We start from the raw sequence: 16,310 nt of genomic DNA, 5'->3' as shown, positions 1-16,310 counted from the left end.
TGCAGGGCGCAGGAAACGGACAGGCAAGCATACGGAAACTTAGTCTAGCCTGAGCCCTGCCCTTGCCGCCCATCCCAAACTTCCCCTTTAGTCCTCCCTCCTCCCGGGTAAGGGCAGGACTGCGGAAGAGGAAGCGGTCACGAGCGCGCGCGCAGCCCCTCCCCTCCGTGACGTCCGAGACGCGACGCGTCGCAACGCAGTGCAAACTGGGAAAAGGGGATGCGCTGGGCTAGTTTCCGTCGGGCTAGCGAAGGCTAATTCTTCCTCGAGTTGGTGGAAGATGGGCCTTTGGCGAGGAGGCCGGCGTTAGTGAAGCGTTCCCGGCGCCACGGTGAGTGTGGGTCTGGGTCCTGTCCTGTGTTCCTCGGAAAGCTGTCTGCATTGAACACCCTTTCCTTTCACCAGCTGCTGGTCACTCGGGAGACCAGTCCTGTCCGCCGAGAGGGGTGGAACAACCCCGAACATAGAATCGGCTTTTAGAGGAAGGGCCCAACCTCGAGTCTTTCCCGCCGCCTACCTAGGGTTACCCAGGGAGTTTCGTGTAGTTTTTTTCAGGTTTTCCGATCTTAGAGGTGGCCTTGACCATTCCTCGTTCTTCTTCGACACTTAGACTCGACTTTGACCTGCTTCCTCTGGCCTCCGTTTTCGGATTTTCTGCTGTCGGGCTACAATTCCAGGCCTTTGATACCATCTCTCAGACTGTTTCCCAATCCCTCCTCTGTCCCAATCAAACTTGGTTTTAGTGAAGTCCAAGTATGAGTTTAAAGAGCCTATAAGCTCATCAGAATTAAAATATGACTTTCCCAAATAAAAGCTTTTGCTAAAATGTGGCCTCTCTCCTGGAGTTGCGGGACAAGTTAATTTCACCTCCACTCCACCTTGGTAATTTCAGAACCCTGAATCGCACTGATGTTCATTTATACATAAAGCTGTAGACCACACTTCTCGGGTTCATTCTTTTCTCCAGTTCATTCTATGACCTTGAAGCAAGTCATATAATCACTAACAAAGTATTTACCTGAAGGCATTTAATATTTGTTAAGCACCTTGAGGGTTTCAGATGAAAGGGATGTTACTCTTTCCGAATCTGCAAGCAGTCTTAGTTTTGTATGTCTTCTGCAGCCATTAAAAATATCAAGTGATATTGTTAAGGAGCTGTACCTGTTCTAGGCTTGCCCTGCGGCTTTGCTCTGTGAGCAGATTTTGCATTTTAACAGATTCTGTTTAAGGTTCATTGTCAAATGTCTTTCTGATGGATTTAAATAGTTTCTTGTGACTCCACAGTACTGGACCAGTTTGTCTGAAAGGTGATGTAGGTTGTGCTTTGCTTCTATCATATTGCTCTGGCTGCCTTGAAACGTGTATCCCTTTTTTTGTGGCACATTAGGCATATCTTTAAAATTAGATAGTAAGATTCTTATAATAGTAAAGCAACACTTGTTATTAATGACCTAAATATGCATTAATTGCATGTAAGCATGTAGGTATGTGTTCTTTAAGAAAACAATGCATGAGAAAAACAAAAACAATTTAAAGATGTCTTTCTAGCATTTAACTCTGTATATCCACTTGACCTTTATTAATCATTATGGTCATTTGTTTAGTAATATGAACATACTGGGAAAGATCCAAAATGGCTTCTGTAAAGTTCTAAAATCAAGCATATTAGATTTTTTTTCCCTTAAAATATCTAACATATTTTCTACATGAAGTTGCAATTATTTTTGTAGAGATTAAGGGGAAAATGTGCCCATTAAATATGAGTTGATAACCAAATTAGATATAGTTAAGGAAGCATATTTAAAAAACTATTGGTTATTGTCCCAGTTACCAATTGCTATATAACAAATCACTCCAAAGTAGCTTCAAACTACAATGTTTTATCTGTTATATTTCTCTGGGCTGCCTGGGGTCAGCTGGTTGATTCTCACTTAAGAGTTTCATGCATTTGTAGTTATATAGGCAGCTAGGTTTTGGAGTCATCTGAAAGCTTACCCGAGTGGGATATCCCAGATGGCTCATTTGTATGGATGGCAGTTGATGTTGTCTGGGAGTTCAGCTGGGGATGTTATCTGGAGCGCCTGCACATGGACTCTTCATGTGCCTTGGACGTCTCACAGCATGGAGTTTGAGTTTCAAGAGCAAGTATTTGAGGAGACAGAAGTGAAAGCTGTCTCTTAAAGCTGGACCCAGAAATTGGCATAGCATTGCTTCCAGCATTCTCTGTTAGAGCAGTCAGAGCCCTCCCCTAACCAAGTGATAGACCCTACCTTTTTTGGAGGGAAGAATATCAAAGAATTTGGGGCCATTAACCTACTATAATAAAGTTGTATTAAACTAATGTTTGGATTTAATAGTAGATGCGGAGTAAGGTACACTTCTGATTTCTTTAACCATAATGCTTTGTATCTTCACAGTATGTTATAATTTTCAAAGCATTTCTCTGTAGGTATTTTGTCATTTGGTACTTAGGAAAACTCTGTAGGAGCAGATGAATCGTTCCCATTTTGTAGATGACGTAAACTGAGGAGTAGCAGTGTTGGTGTTGGGAGGATTTAAGGAATTTGCCCAAAGTCATGTGCTAATAAATGGAAAGTGAAACCAAGACCTACAGTGCTCTAATAACATAAAACTTAATATAGTAAATGATGAAATATTATATTAAGCTTATTTGGAATTCCATATTTATCGCCATACTAATTCAAGTAAAACAGTACTCATGTGTAGTGGTGAATAAAGTCAGTGTCTCCTCTAACACATTACAGTTTAGTTTTTCATAATTCTGAATTCTCTGAAACATACCAATAATGATGTGAACCTGTATGTCTTTATAGTAAGTGAAATTGTAACATGTTATAATACCAATTTCAAAACAAATTAGTCCTGAAAAAGTTATGGGTATAGGAATCCTGAAGGTTTTATTTTAATTATTATTCTCTCAGTTACATAATTTTAAAAATGAAAATGATTTCTGAGGGCACCTGGGTAGCTCAGTTACACGTCTGACTTTGGCTCTGGTTATGATCTCATGGTTTGTGAGTTCGAGCCCATGTTGGGCTCCGTGCTGACAGTACGGCGGAGCCTTCTTGGGATTCTCTTCCTCTCTCTCTCTCTCTCTCTTTCTTTCTCTCTTTCTCTCTTTCTCTTTCTCTCTTTTTCTCTCTTCTTCTCAAAAATAAATAAACTTCAAAAAGAAAAAGAACATGGTTTCTTATTATTTTGATAGATCGGGAATCATAAGACTTAAAATATTGATATCAACTAGAGCCTAATTGTCATCGTCATACTGTTTCACTGCTTTTAGTAACATGCTTATATCCATTTTTTATGTCCATGGATCTGTCTTGACCACGTGTTAGAATTTACCTGAGAAGCTTTTAAAAAATACCTGTGTGCAAGTCCCATGCTCTAAGATTCTAATATAAGCATTTAGGAGTGGGTTCTGCGCATCAATATTTTTAAAAATTCTTTAGGGGATTCTACAGCTAAGATTGAGAAGCATGTCTGCTTTTGTTTATGGTGGTTTTTGGTACATACTAAGTATGATCTGGTTCCCTGTTCATCTATTCTTGCATATGCTAAAAAAATTAAGGAGATAGGGAGAAGATGTACGAAATGGATTAAGGTTATAAATGTAAGTAGACACCTGTTACAGAAAACAGTTACCCTTCTGGTTTCTTTCTAGGAATAGTCTTAATTCAAGTTACAGATTTTGGCATGGTTTGTTAGTACCTATATGATGGTTCTTTGCTTTATATTAACATTATGTACTTCTCTTTCATCTTAAAAGGTGGAAGCTTTGTTAGGAGGTATAGTCTGTGTATTTCTTATAGCTTCTGACATGGCACCTTGAATAGATGTAGGTAGTCTAATAAATGTTTGCCAAATAGAAGACAATTTATACAGTCTTCAGAACTAGGACTAGTTACTTTATTCTTTTTTTTTTTTCTTTTTAAGCATTGTAAGAACTTAAAGTTCTTTGAAGCTCTTTTTCTGTGCTTTTCATGACGTTGCACTTATCTGGTTTTTCTTCAGGCTGTTTCTTTCCTCTTTTAGAAACATTCCCTTTCATACTCCTCCCCACCAGGTTCTGAGCCCTTCAAGTATATTATCAGTTATAGAGAAACAAGATCTTATTTCCTTGATTCATTCTCCTGATTTATTATTAGCATAAATGATTTCTGTGTTTTAAAAACTATTATAGAGGTTTTAAAGTATACATAAAAGTGAAGAAAATCAGATTATTTTGAACCACATCCTAGATAATATATCATTTAAGTGTCAATACTTTGTTATCTCCCAAAACAATAGGGATTAACAAAATTAACATTAATGCTTTAATAGTTGATTTAATATTTGTCTGGTCTCTCTATGGACCAAGTCTCTAATTACATATTTATATCTCTGTCAAGACATCTTTAGACGTTGTTCTTTTTGTATACATGTTCAAAATTTTCTGTAAATCAATAGTTCTCATTTGGGAGTAATTTTGCCCCCCAGAGGGCATTCAGGAATGTCTGGAGACATTTTTGATTGTCACAACAGGATGGAGATGAATACTACTGGCATCTAGTGGGTAGAGTCCAGGGATGCTCCTAAATATCCTACAATGCAGAGAGCAGCCTCCCACAACAAATTTTTATCTGGTCCAAAATAGGAGTAGTGCCCAGGTTGAGAAGTGCTGCGGTAAACTGACATTTTTAAGACCACAGTATTCATTTTGTTGTTGTTGTTGTTAGTAGCACTACCATTCTGTGGTGTGTGTGTGTGTGTGTGTGTGTGTGTGTGTGTGTACACAAGAGAAAATTTTCTGTTTCAGTCTGTTACAAAAGCATGCTTCTGCCTTTTTGTGTTCTCTTAAGTGCAACGGCCTGCTAATTATTCTTATCCAAGAATAGCTGTAAGGGATTACAAAGTATTATTCTTTTGTTCTTGTTTCTTCACATTCATCTTGTATATTCCCACTTTGACCTGCCCTGAGATATCATATTTCCCTTCAAAACTGGTTTAGGGGTGCCTGGGTGACTCAATTGGTTAAGCGTCCACCTCTTGATTGTGGCTCAGGTCATGATCTCATAGTCGTGAGATTGAGCCCCCATGAGATTGAGCCCCACGTTGGGGCCTAAGAGTCTCTCTCTCCCTCTCCCCTGCTTGCTCTTCTCTCTCCCTTCCTCTCTGTCTCCCTCTCTCCCTCTCTCCCTCTCTCCCTCTCTCTCTCTCTCTCAAAAAAAAAACAAAAAAAACTAGTTTATTGCCTGCTGAATAAAATATAAACAATACTTGACGGCTTCAGAAGTCCTCCATAATATGACTCCATCTCCTTACCTAATATAATTTATTGTTAGCCAACCATTATTAAGTGTTGACTGTAAGGACTGAGGTAGGTGCTAGGGATCTAGCATGTCAGAGTAGTGACATGTAAAGAATACATTTGCATGTAATCCATTGATCTGATAATTTCCCAGTACTGATGGTGCCCAATTTACAATGGTTTGACTTAGGATTTTTCAACTTTTTGATGACGCAGAAGTGATACACATTCAGTAGAAACCGTACTTCAAATTTTGAATTTTGATCTTTTTCCAGGCAACACTATGTGGTATATTCTCTTGTGATGCTGGGCAGTGGCAGTGAGCCAGAGCACCCAGTCAGCCATGTGATAGTGAGGGTAAACAACTGATACACTCCAACTATTCTGTTTTCAGTTTCAGTATAGTATTCAATAAATTATATGAGATATTTAACACTTTATTGTAAAGTAAGTTTTGTGATAGATGGCTTTGCCCAACTATTGGCTAATGTAAGTGATCTAAGCACGTTTAAGGTAGGCTAGGTCAAGCTATGATGTTTGTTAGGTTAGGTGTATTACATGCATTTTCAGCTTAATGATATTTTCAATTTATGATGGATTTATTGAGACATTACCCCATCATAAATTGAGAAGGATTTGTAATCCCTATAGTATTCCTTATTTTTTTCATTGCCTTCCCATACTAATTCCTCATTTTGTGTCTTTGTTCACATTGGTTTCCTCTTCTGGAATGCCCTCCTTTCTCTCTGTTCATAACTAAATCTCATCCATAGGGCTAGTTTCTGTCTCTGCTTTATCACATCATCATGAGCACTGCATGTTTATGAGGTATGAGGGTCTTAAAACCTAGTCATAACTGTCATTTGGCCCAAATACCATACTAAGGCAAAGGCAATGACATAGATTACACATACTGTAGACCTGAGATCAAGAAATGAACTTCCAAGAACTGGGGCCATCAAGGATGGAAGAAGTGGACCTTAAGTTGGTCCTTGAAAGCAGAAGGACCAGCACAAAAGAGAAGAGAGTGGCTGGAAGAAGCTACACTGCATTTTCTCCTTCTTTTGACTTCCCAGTGACTGGAGTCACATATTAATGTACAGAGTAGCAATTAGTTGATGGCTTATTATTTAATAAGTATTAGATTGGTCTTGGTAACTAAACTAAGATTTGAATCAGAAGCCCCGTGGTGACTCTCTTTATCCTCTAGAGCAGTGTCACTTGAAGTAGTCTGTGTGATAGGCTTGAATATGAATCAGTGGATTGCTTTCTTCACAGAGAAAGTCTTGCTACTATAACAACTTCAGTGTGCTTAATTGATTTACATTCTTTCATAAATATCTTATTTTATCACACACGGGTAACAGTTCCCCAACCATCACTGATCTGTGGGCCACACTTGGAATAGCATTACTCTGCAGAACTTGTACACTTTTTCATTTGTAACCTATAGTAAGAAATACATTTTACATTTCAACACAGTGTTCTGTATATGCATACGCATATAAACAATACTGAAGTTTGATGAAACAATACTTAACCTTACCATATGTGACATGCTCTCATATTTTCTCGTCAATTTTATTTTTTAAATGCTGATTGTGACCTTCTAAATGGTCTTAAAAAAATAAGGAATACTATAGGGATTACAAATCCTCATTTTATGATGGGGTAATGTCTCAATAAATCCATCATAAATTGAAAATATCATTAAGCTGAAAATGCATGTAATACACCTAACCTAACAAACATCATAGCTTAGCCTAGGCTACCTTAAACGTGCTCAGATCACTTACATTAGCCAATAGTTGGGCAAAGCCATCTATCACAAAACCTACTTTACAATGAAGTGTTAAAAATTTTTTTTGAGTATTTATTTTGAGAGAGACAGAGTGTGTGTGTGCGTGCGTGAGAGCAGGGGAGGAGCAGAGAGAGAGGGAGAGATACACTCTCAAGCAGGCTCCACGCTGTCAGCACATAGCTCGACATGGGGCTTGATCCCATGACTGTGAGACCACAACCTGAGCTGATAGTTAAGATTCGGACACTCAACCAACTGAGCCACCCAGGTGTAGGTGGATTTTTAAAACACTGCTGTCACACAGCAAGTGCTAGACACATAGCAGATACTTAGAAAATACTTAGAAAATAAGTTTTAGCAGTCACTAATTCTTGAAGGGGTTGAGCCTTTTAATACTTTAGGATTACTTTATTTTTTTTTTTTTAAATCTATTTATTTTGAGAGAGCATGAGTGGGGAAGGGACAGAGAGAGAGAGGGAGGGAGTGTGAGTGAGAGAGAGAACCCCAAGCAGGCTCTGTGCTGTCAGACAGCAGAGCCCGATTCAGGGCTCAATCCCATGAACTGTGAGATCATGACCTGAACTGAAATCAAGAGTTGAACGCTTAAGTGACTGAGCCACCCAGGTGCCCCAACTTTAAGAGTACTTTAAAACATTTCATGAGGTGTGCCTGGGTGGCTCAGTCAGTTAAGCATCTGACTCTGGCTCAGGTCATCATCTCACAGTTTGTAAGTTCAAGCCCCATATCGGGCTGCGTGCTGACAGCTCAGAGCTGGAGCCTGCTTCAGATTCTGTGTCTCGTCTCTCTCTCTGCCCCTCCCCTGCTCATGCTCTGTCTCTCTCCCCCTCTCTCAAATATAAACATTAAAAAAAATTTAAAACATTTCATGAATACTTACTACTCTATGGCATTTAAATTAGAATGAGTATAGAATGCCTTATATGACATATAAGGCAATCAGAAGATATAATGAGTGCTATTGCTGTCAGAAGGGTAGAGATGAGATGAGATGATGGATGCCTGCTGGAGACAAACTTTGCTTTCCTTTCAGCTTTGCCAAGAACCCAGGCAGTGGCTCGTGTGAAGCCCTAGTTCAGATATCAGGACCAGTTTGAATACCACAAACCTCAGTCTTCACTTTTTTACTTTTTAGTCTTTGTGGTTCAGGTCATCTCACTTCTACTTTTTCTCTTTGGAAAAATCAGAAGGAGGTCATAAACAGAGGTGGATACATCTGCCTTCCCTTTCCTTCCCCCATTGTTAGCTCATTTCAGTACTGTCTGGATTTTACTTTTGGAGCATTGCCGTTTAACTGAAGCTGAAGTATTTCATCTTTTTTTTTTTTTTTAAGTTTATTTATTTATTTTGAGAGAAAGATAGCAGGGGAGAGGCAGAGAGAGAGGAGAGAGAATCCCAAGCGGGCTCCACCCTGTCAGTGCAGAGCCCTATGCGGGGCTCAAACTCACGAACTCTGAGATCATGACCTGAGCCGAAATCAAGAGTCAGATGGTTAACTGACTGAGCCACCCAGGCGCCCCTGAAATATTTCATCTTTATCAGATTTACACATCTTAAGAAAATTAATTTTTTAGAAGAACTTTAATTTTTCTTACATATCCTTTTTTGTTTTTGTTTTTAATTTACAAACCTTTCTGAAGCATAACACAGTTTTAGTGGGCTGTATGTTATATTCAGTTCTAGAGCTAAACAAGTAGACTGTATAAATTGAGTTCTATACATATTAAACGTTTTATAAGGATCAGTAGGATTGTTGTGACAACAACAAACTGCTGCTGCTCTTTTTCTTGTTTTTACTGTTACAGCCCAAATAAATTATGAATTCATCCAGTGATACAGCCCTTAATTTATTTTGTCAGTCTATTTTGAAATCTCTTTAGAGGTTTTCACTTTAAAGTGTAGCAGAATGACTTATCAAGAATTTAACACATTAAATTTCGCATAGATTTAAGTTACACATGTATCCTTCTTTGCTGTCTTATTTGTTTAGGGGAAATAAACAAATTCCCCTAAAAAAAACTCTTTACCTTGTACTTTGACTTCTGTAGAATGTGTGCTTGTAGAGACAAACAGCAATTAAGGCAATACTGTTAAGTATTTTTAATACCAGGCATCTTATTTAACAGCATAATTTATATAATTTTGTGAATGAAAATGAAAACAACCTTGGTCCTTTTATTAGAGAAAATGTTTTCTTATTTCAGCTATTCTCAAAAATCAAATAAGGACAGGGGTGCCTGGCTGGCTCAGTCAGTAGAGCATGCTACTCTTCATCTCGGGGTTATAAATTGGAGTGGGTGTAGAGATTATTTTATAAAAATAAAATCTTTATAAAAAAAAATCAAATAAGGACAGAGAAGTTCACTTTAAAAAATACAATCTTTCTCCCAGAAACCCTCAGAAAAAACTTTGTCACCATAATCTTATTATTGTACTTTCCCTCCATGTATCTAATTGTTAGCCAATCCCTGTTATTCTACCTTTGCAGTGTCTCTTGTATCTGCCTCCTCCATTCCATCTCTCCTGCCCTAGTTCTGACCTTCATCATCTTTCCTTAGGATCATTATCATAGGTTACTAGTGTCTTCTTTATCTCCAGTCTTTTAAAACCTAACTTTGTAGTGTTGCCAGTTTGGATCATATAACTCTCTTCTTCAGAACCTTATGGTTATTACCTTTAGAAAACAAAATAAATGCTTTAATGTGACATTCAAGGCCTTCCATTTTCTGTTCCCAGACTATTTTTTCAGGCTTTCCTGTCTAGTAGGTCTTAGTTCGTTCCCTATATCGGCTAGTTCCTAAAGATGTTCTTTGATTTTTTTTCCTGTCAAAAGCCTTTTACCAAGATTCACATAAACGCTGTCTCTTCCAAGATCCCTCTTCTCATGGTTAATCTTCCTTGTTAATTTTTCTTATTGTACAATGTTTGTAACTCTTTATAGTTGGATATCTTACTGTGTTGTATTACCATTGCTTCCAGCTTTCTCTTTCACGTTAATTTTTTTAAACTTGTTGAGGAAAGAGATATCTAATCTTTGAGATCTTGGCAGCACAATATCTTTTATACAGCAGGATATCTGTGAATGCTTGAATCGAATTTAATCTTGAGATAGCTAATGGTTTCCTATTTTAAGTTACCTGGGTAGCATATTTAGTTTTTGTATTGTCTTTCAAAGATCCAAGCTTTAAAGGTAATCATGAAAAACAGATGCAACTGAGAATATTGTCTAGACCTTAATTTTAGAAGGTTCAAATCAATAGCCTTCTTTCCCAGCCAAGAAACCTAATTGTCATGAATCAACAAAATAGACTCTATCTGACTTTTTGAACATATATTCTGCGGTTAGACCACTAACTTGTGACCCAGATAGAGAATAGAGTTGGAAAAACAGGTACTGTCAGACTGGTACCTGGTTACTCTGCCTAACTCTGGCTTTAGTCCCTGTCTTAGTACACTTACTAGTATCACCAACAAAAAATGATTGGGTTTTGGGGGAATTACATTTCAAGAGGTGGTTTGTATTGGGGGAGCAGATATTTGTTCACTGTTGGCTAAGTAAGCCTAAGATCTTAGCTGAGCTACTTGAGGGCAGAAGAGTCAGCAATAGCTCTTGTTACCATTATCTGTCTTCTGGTCTCATTAATAGTCCCAGCTCCAGTGTCCCCTGCCCTCTGCTATATGTTTCCTTAAACACCTTCCTTAAGAGTTTCTTGACTTTACTGTGCTTTCCTTTAGTCAAATGTATTACTCCTCAACTGTTGCTTTTTATATTTCAGTAGAAATCATGTTCCTGGAGCACCATCCCACTCTATCCCAACATTCTCTTTTTTATTGCCAGTTTTTTATTTTTCAAGTTATCTACAATGTTTTCATTTCTTTATTCCTTAATGCTCATGCTTTTGCTTCTATTCACACCACTGAATGGAAGCTATATTCCAAAAGATTTATGTATCAGGCTCTTCCAGTATTCTAAATATATTTTTTTAAATCAATATTTTAAAACATACATATTTTGTCTTTGTTTTACCCATACTTCCTAACTTTCACATGTGTCTGGGTGTTTTCATATTTATATGCAATTGCACATTTTTATTCATATTTGCATTGTTATACTCATAGTTAATTGCTTTCTTTAAAATTTTTTATGAGATCTATGTTAAGTACATTACTTAAATTCTTTTATATGTTATGAAGCATGACAATAAAATGATTACCGTATGATCACCTTCAAATGTGCCACTGAAGCTGAGGAATAAAACCTTACTGACACCTTGTATGTGTCTCCTGATTACATCCTCTGTCTGCCTCTCCAGATACAGAATTTATGTTTATCATTTCCTGTCTGTCTTTATAGATTTATCTTATTTGTATCTTTAAGCAATACACTGTTTAATTTGTTTTAAAACTTTATACAAATGGTGTTATATATATTCCTGCTTTTTCACTCAGAGTTAGGGGGATAGGCAGGAGGTGGGAATGGGGGACAAAAGGGTGTTCTGTGGTAAACTGTTTATCTTGGAAAGTCACGGACCATGTCTTATATACCCTTTATATCTTTAACACATAACATAGTGTTTTTTGCAAGTTAAGATACTCAGACAATGCTGTAGTCTCTGTAATTGTGAGGAAATCCAAGGGATCCCTGTCATACTCTACTTAATGGGTGCTGTGACCTGTTTTTGTGATGAATTGTTGATGAATTAGATATGTAACTAGAAGGGCATTTAATGTTTTTGATCCATTTGGGAATAATGGTGTGGTCCAAAGGTTTTTTTCCTCCCCTATCCCTTTGGCTTTAGTCACAGAACACAGGGTGGAGAGAAAAGTGTAGAAAGTGCTTCTGTATAAGACTTGTTCCTAAATGCAGAGATCTGAAACTGCTAAGTAAAGCATTTGATTAAACATGTGTTTGTAGGTACATAGAGCAAGTATAAGATGGAAAAACATGAATGTTATAAAAATGTAACTTTTAGAGAAAAATAGACAGCTAGGTTTGGTGACTAAGGCAGTCGGTTGATTGTACAGGGTTAGAAGGAATAAGTTTTAAAAAATCACAAAATATTAGTATTTAATATAAAACATGACTAGAATCAAAGCAAATCAGTGTGCCTTTGGAGTTTCACAAAAGTGAACAGATGGCCTTTTTCCCCCTAAGTTGTACCTTACTCAGCTTTTCAGGATTAGATGTTCATTGATGACCACTCATCTAATAAAAGTAAACTGATAAAAGGAAGAGCATTAAGATAGTGAAAGGAAATGATGGGGGAAAAAGTTACAGTCTGTTAAATGCATTAATGTAGTTACAGGCATACCTTGGAGGCATTGTGAGTTCAGTTCCAGACCACTGCAATAAAACAAATATTGCAATAAAAAGAACCAAATGAATTTTTTTGTTTCCTAATCCATATGAAAGTTATGTTTACACTGTACTATAGTCTATTTAGTGTGCAATAGCATAGGTCTAAAAAACTACATTGCTAAATTAAAAAATACTTTATTGCTGGCTGGGAAGATGGTAGAGTAGGAGAACCCTAAGCTCACCTTGTCCCAGAGTTACTACTAGATAACACTCACATCAGTGTAAATGGCCCAGAAAATGATTTGGAGACTGGCAGAACAAATTCCACAGCTAAAGGTGTGGAAGAAGAAGGCCCCATCAGAGAAGGTAGGGAGGGCAGAGATACAGTTTGGAAGCAAAATGAACTGCAGCTATCTATGGTGGGGAGGGAACTTGTGGTAAGAAGAAGGGCAAAAAACAGAGAGCTTCACACCAGAGAGCCCACACAGGGGAGACATTTTCCCATAGCATTTGCTTTGAAAGCGAGAGGAGCTGCATTTTGTGAGTTCTTACGACTGGTGGGACTTAGAGCCTGGGATTTTACCGGTGGGACTTAAAGCCTGGGATTTTAAAAATCAGCAGGCTCGGGCTCTTGGAGAGCCAGGAAGGTGTTAGGAAGTGGAGTCCCCAACCTTAAAGAGACAGCACGACAAACAGCCCATGAAGATACAGCCTGGAAGCAGCAGTTTGAAAAACACTGGGGACAAGTGGGAAAGAGAGTGATTTATTCAGAGTGTGGCCTAGAGAGGCAGGATCACAGAGAGACCCCAACAGGAACAAAGGAGCTGGCACACTCCCCCCAGTATAAACACAGTGCCACCTGCAGGAACCAGCATAGCACCAACACTCACTATCTAATTTGCTTACACCAAGCCTGATCCCTGTACTTTGGCAGATCGCCCTTCCCAGTCACACTTGGCTCAGTCTGGGCACTGCAGGCCCCCTCCCCCAGAAGACTGGCACAGACCCCACCACACCTTGTCTCCTGACGCATGCATTTTGTGGGACCTCACTTCTACCGGCAGCAGTGACACATCTCATTTCGCAAGCAGACCACCACACACCTTGTTAAAATGTGTCCCACCCCACCCGGGATCAAACACTGCCCACAACAGGCAAAGAGAGCCTCTGCAGACAACTGGATTGAAGGAAAAAGAGGCCAGGTTCTCAACAGCAGAGCACATGCAACACACATGGGAGATACTCCCTGAAGCACCAGGCCCTGGGGAACAGGGGACATTGAACACAGGACATTATAGGACCTCTTCTTCATAAGGCCATTAACGTGAAGAGCAAGAGATGTAGCTTACCTTCTTACCACAGAGAAACAAAGTTAACAAAATGAGGAGACAGAGAAATATGTCCAAAATGAAAGAACAAGACCACACCGCAACAGAAGACTAAGTGAAATGGATATAATGTGCCTGCTAAAGAATTTAAAGTAATGATCACTAAGATAACTCACTGGACTTGAGAAAAGAGTGGAGTACATCAGCGAATGAGACACTTAACAAAGAAGACAGAACCAGATATCAAGAACACTATAAATGAGGGACACCTGGGTGGCTCAGTTGGTTAAGTGTCCAGCTTCGACTCAGGTCATGATCTTGGGGTTCGTGGGTTCAAGCCCTGCATCGGGCTCTGTGCTGACAGCTCAGAGCCTGGAGCCTGTTTTGGATTCTGTGTCTCCCTCTCTCTCTGTCCCTCCCCTGCTCCTGCTCAGTCTCTCTCAAAAAAAAAAAAAAAAAAACCAAAAAAAAACACACTGAAGAAAAAAAAAGGAACACAATAAATGAAATTACAATACACTTGATGGAATAAATAGCAAACTAGTTGAGGCAGAGGAACAAATTAATGACCTGGAAGAGTAATGGAAAGTAACCAAGCTGAGCAAAGGAGAGGAAAGGAAATTAGGTAAATTGAGAATAGTTGTAGGGAACTCTGACTCCATCAAGTGTAGTAACATCTGCATTATAGGGATCTCAGAAGAAGAAGAGAAAAGGGGATAGAAAATTTATTTGAAGAAATAATAATAGCTGAAAACTTCCTTCATCTGGGAAAGGACACAGAAATCCAAGTCTAGGAGGCGCAGAGATCTTCCCAAAAAAATTAATGCAAGGAGGTCCATACCACAAAACATAGTAATTAAAATGGCAAAAAGTAGTAATAAAAAATTCTTAAAGCAGCAAGAGAAAAGAAGATAGTTACATACAAGTGAAGCCCCATAAGCCTGTAAGCAGATTTTGCAGCAGAAACTGCAGGCCAGAAGGGAGTGGCATAATATATTCAAAGTGCTGAAAGGGAAGAATCTGCAGCCAAGAATACTCTATCCAGAAAGGCTAGCATTCAGAAGAGAAGGAGAGATAAAGAGTTTCTCAGACAAACAAAATTAAAGGAGTTCATAAGTGCTAAACCAGCCCAACAAGAAATATTAAAGGGAAATCATTGAATGGAAAGGAAAGACCGTGAGAGGATGAAAAGTAGAAAACACAAGAGCAGTAAAAATGAGTATTTCTGTAAAAATTAAAGGATTCATAAAATAAAAGGATGTAAAATGTGACACCATATACCTAAAACATGGGGTGGGAGAGGAGTACAAAGTGGATCACCAACTTAATATAGATTACTATATATATAAGATGTTATAATAAACCTAAGAGTAACCACAAATAAAAAGCCAGTAATAGGTATGCAAAGAACAAAGAGAAAGGAATTCCAGTATATCACTAAAGAAAACCAATAAATCATGAAAGAGCAAGAGAAAAAAGGATCAGAGAAAATCTGTAGAAACAACCACAAAACAAGTAATAAAATGGCAATAAATACATATCTATCAACAATTACTTTGAACATAAATTGAATGCTCCAGTCAAAAGACATAAGGTGATAGAGTGCATTAAAAAAAAAAAAAAAGACCCATGAATAATGCTGCATACAGGAGGTTCATTTCAGACCAAAGACACCTGCAGATTAAAAGTGAGGGGATGGTGAAATACTTATCTTGTAAATGGATGTCAAAAGAAAGCCAAGGTAGCAATACTTACATTGGGCAAGATAGACATTAAGGCAAGGCTGTAACAGACAGACAGGGACACTATATAATCATAGAGGGGACAATCCAGCAAGAAGATATAGCAATCGTAAATATTTAATGTACCCAACATGGGAGCTCCCAAATACATTAAACAGTTAATAGCAAGCATAAAGGAAATCATTAGTAGTAATGCAATAACAGAAAGGGACTTTATTATCCCATTTACATCAATGGACAGATTATCCAAACAAAATGAACAAGGAAACAGTAGCTTTATTTTTAAATTATGTTTGTTTAAGTAATCTCTACACCCAGCATGGGGCTTGAACTCACAACCCCTAGATCAAGAGTCACATACTCTTCTCACTGAGCCAGTCAGTCACACTGAAAACAGTAGCTTTAAATGACCACTGACCAGAGGGATTTACCGGGTATATTCAGAATATTCCATCATAAAACATCAGAATATGCACTCTTTTCAAGTGACATGGAACATTCTCCACAAAAGATCACATATTAGGCTACAAAACAAGTCAACAAATTCAAGAAGATCAGTAATATACATCTTTTCTGACCACAACACTATGAAACTAGAAATCAACTACAAGAAACTATCTGGAAAGAGCACTACATGGAGGTTAAATAACATGGTACTACACAATGAATGGGTCAACGAAGAAATCATAAATTTCATGGAAACAAATGAAAATGAAAACACCACGGTCTAAAATCTTCGGGATGCAGCAAAAGTGGTTCTAAGAGGGAAGTGTATAGTAATACAGGGCTACTTCAAGAAGCAAGAAAAATC

The 16,310-nt window shown here is 38.2% G+C and overlaps 1 protein-coding gene across 1 annotated transcript in view; it reads left to right on the top strand.

The window, feature by feature from the left end:
- The first annotated feature begins 214 nt into the window (after positions 1-214).
- The window catches only part of USP8 (ubiquitin specific peptidase 8), a 76,996-nt gene continuing 60,900 nt past the window's right edge, over positions 215-16,310 (top strand). Inside the window, exon 1 of the mRNA XM_007081842.3 lies at positions 215-331. The gene's annotated coding sequence lies outside the window, so the exon portion shown is untranslated. The remainder of the gene's footprint in view (positions 332-16,310) is intronic.

Source organism: Panthera tigris, chromosome B3 (genome assembly GCF_018350195.1).
Source record: "Panthera tigris isolate Pti1 chromosome B3, P.tigris_Pti1_mat1.1, whole genome shotgun sequence".
In the NCBI taxonomy this organism is placed as follows: Eukaryota; Metazoa; Chordata; class Mammalia; order Carnivora; family Felidae; genus Panthera; species Panthera tigris.
This window is presented reverse-complemented; position numbering and strand designations above follow the sequence as displayed.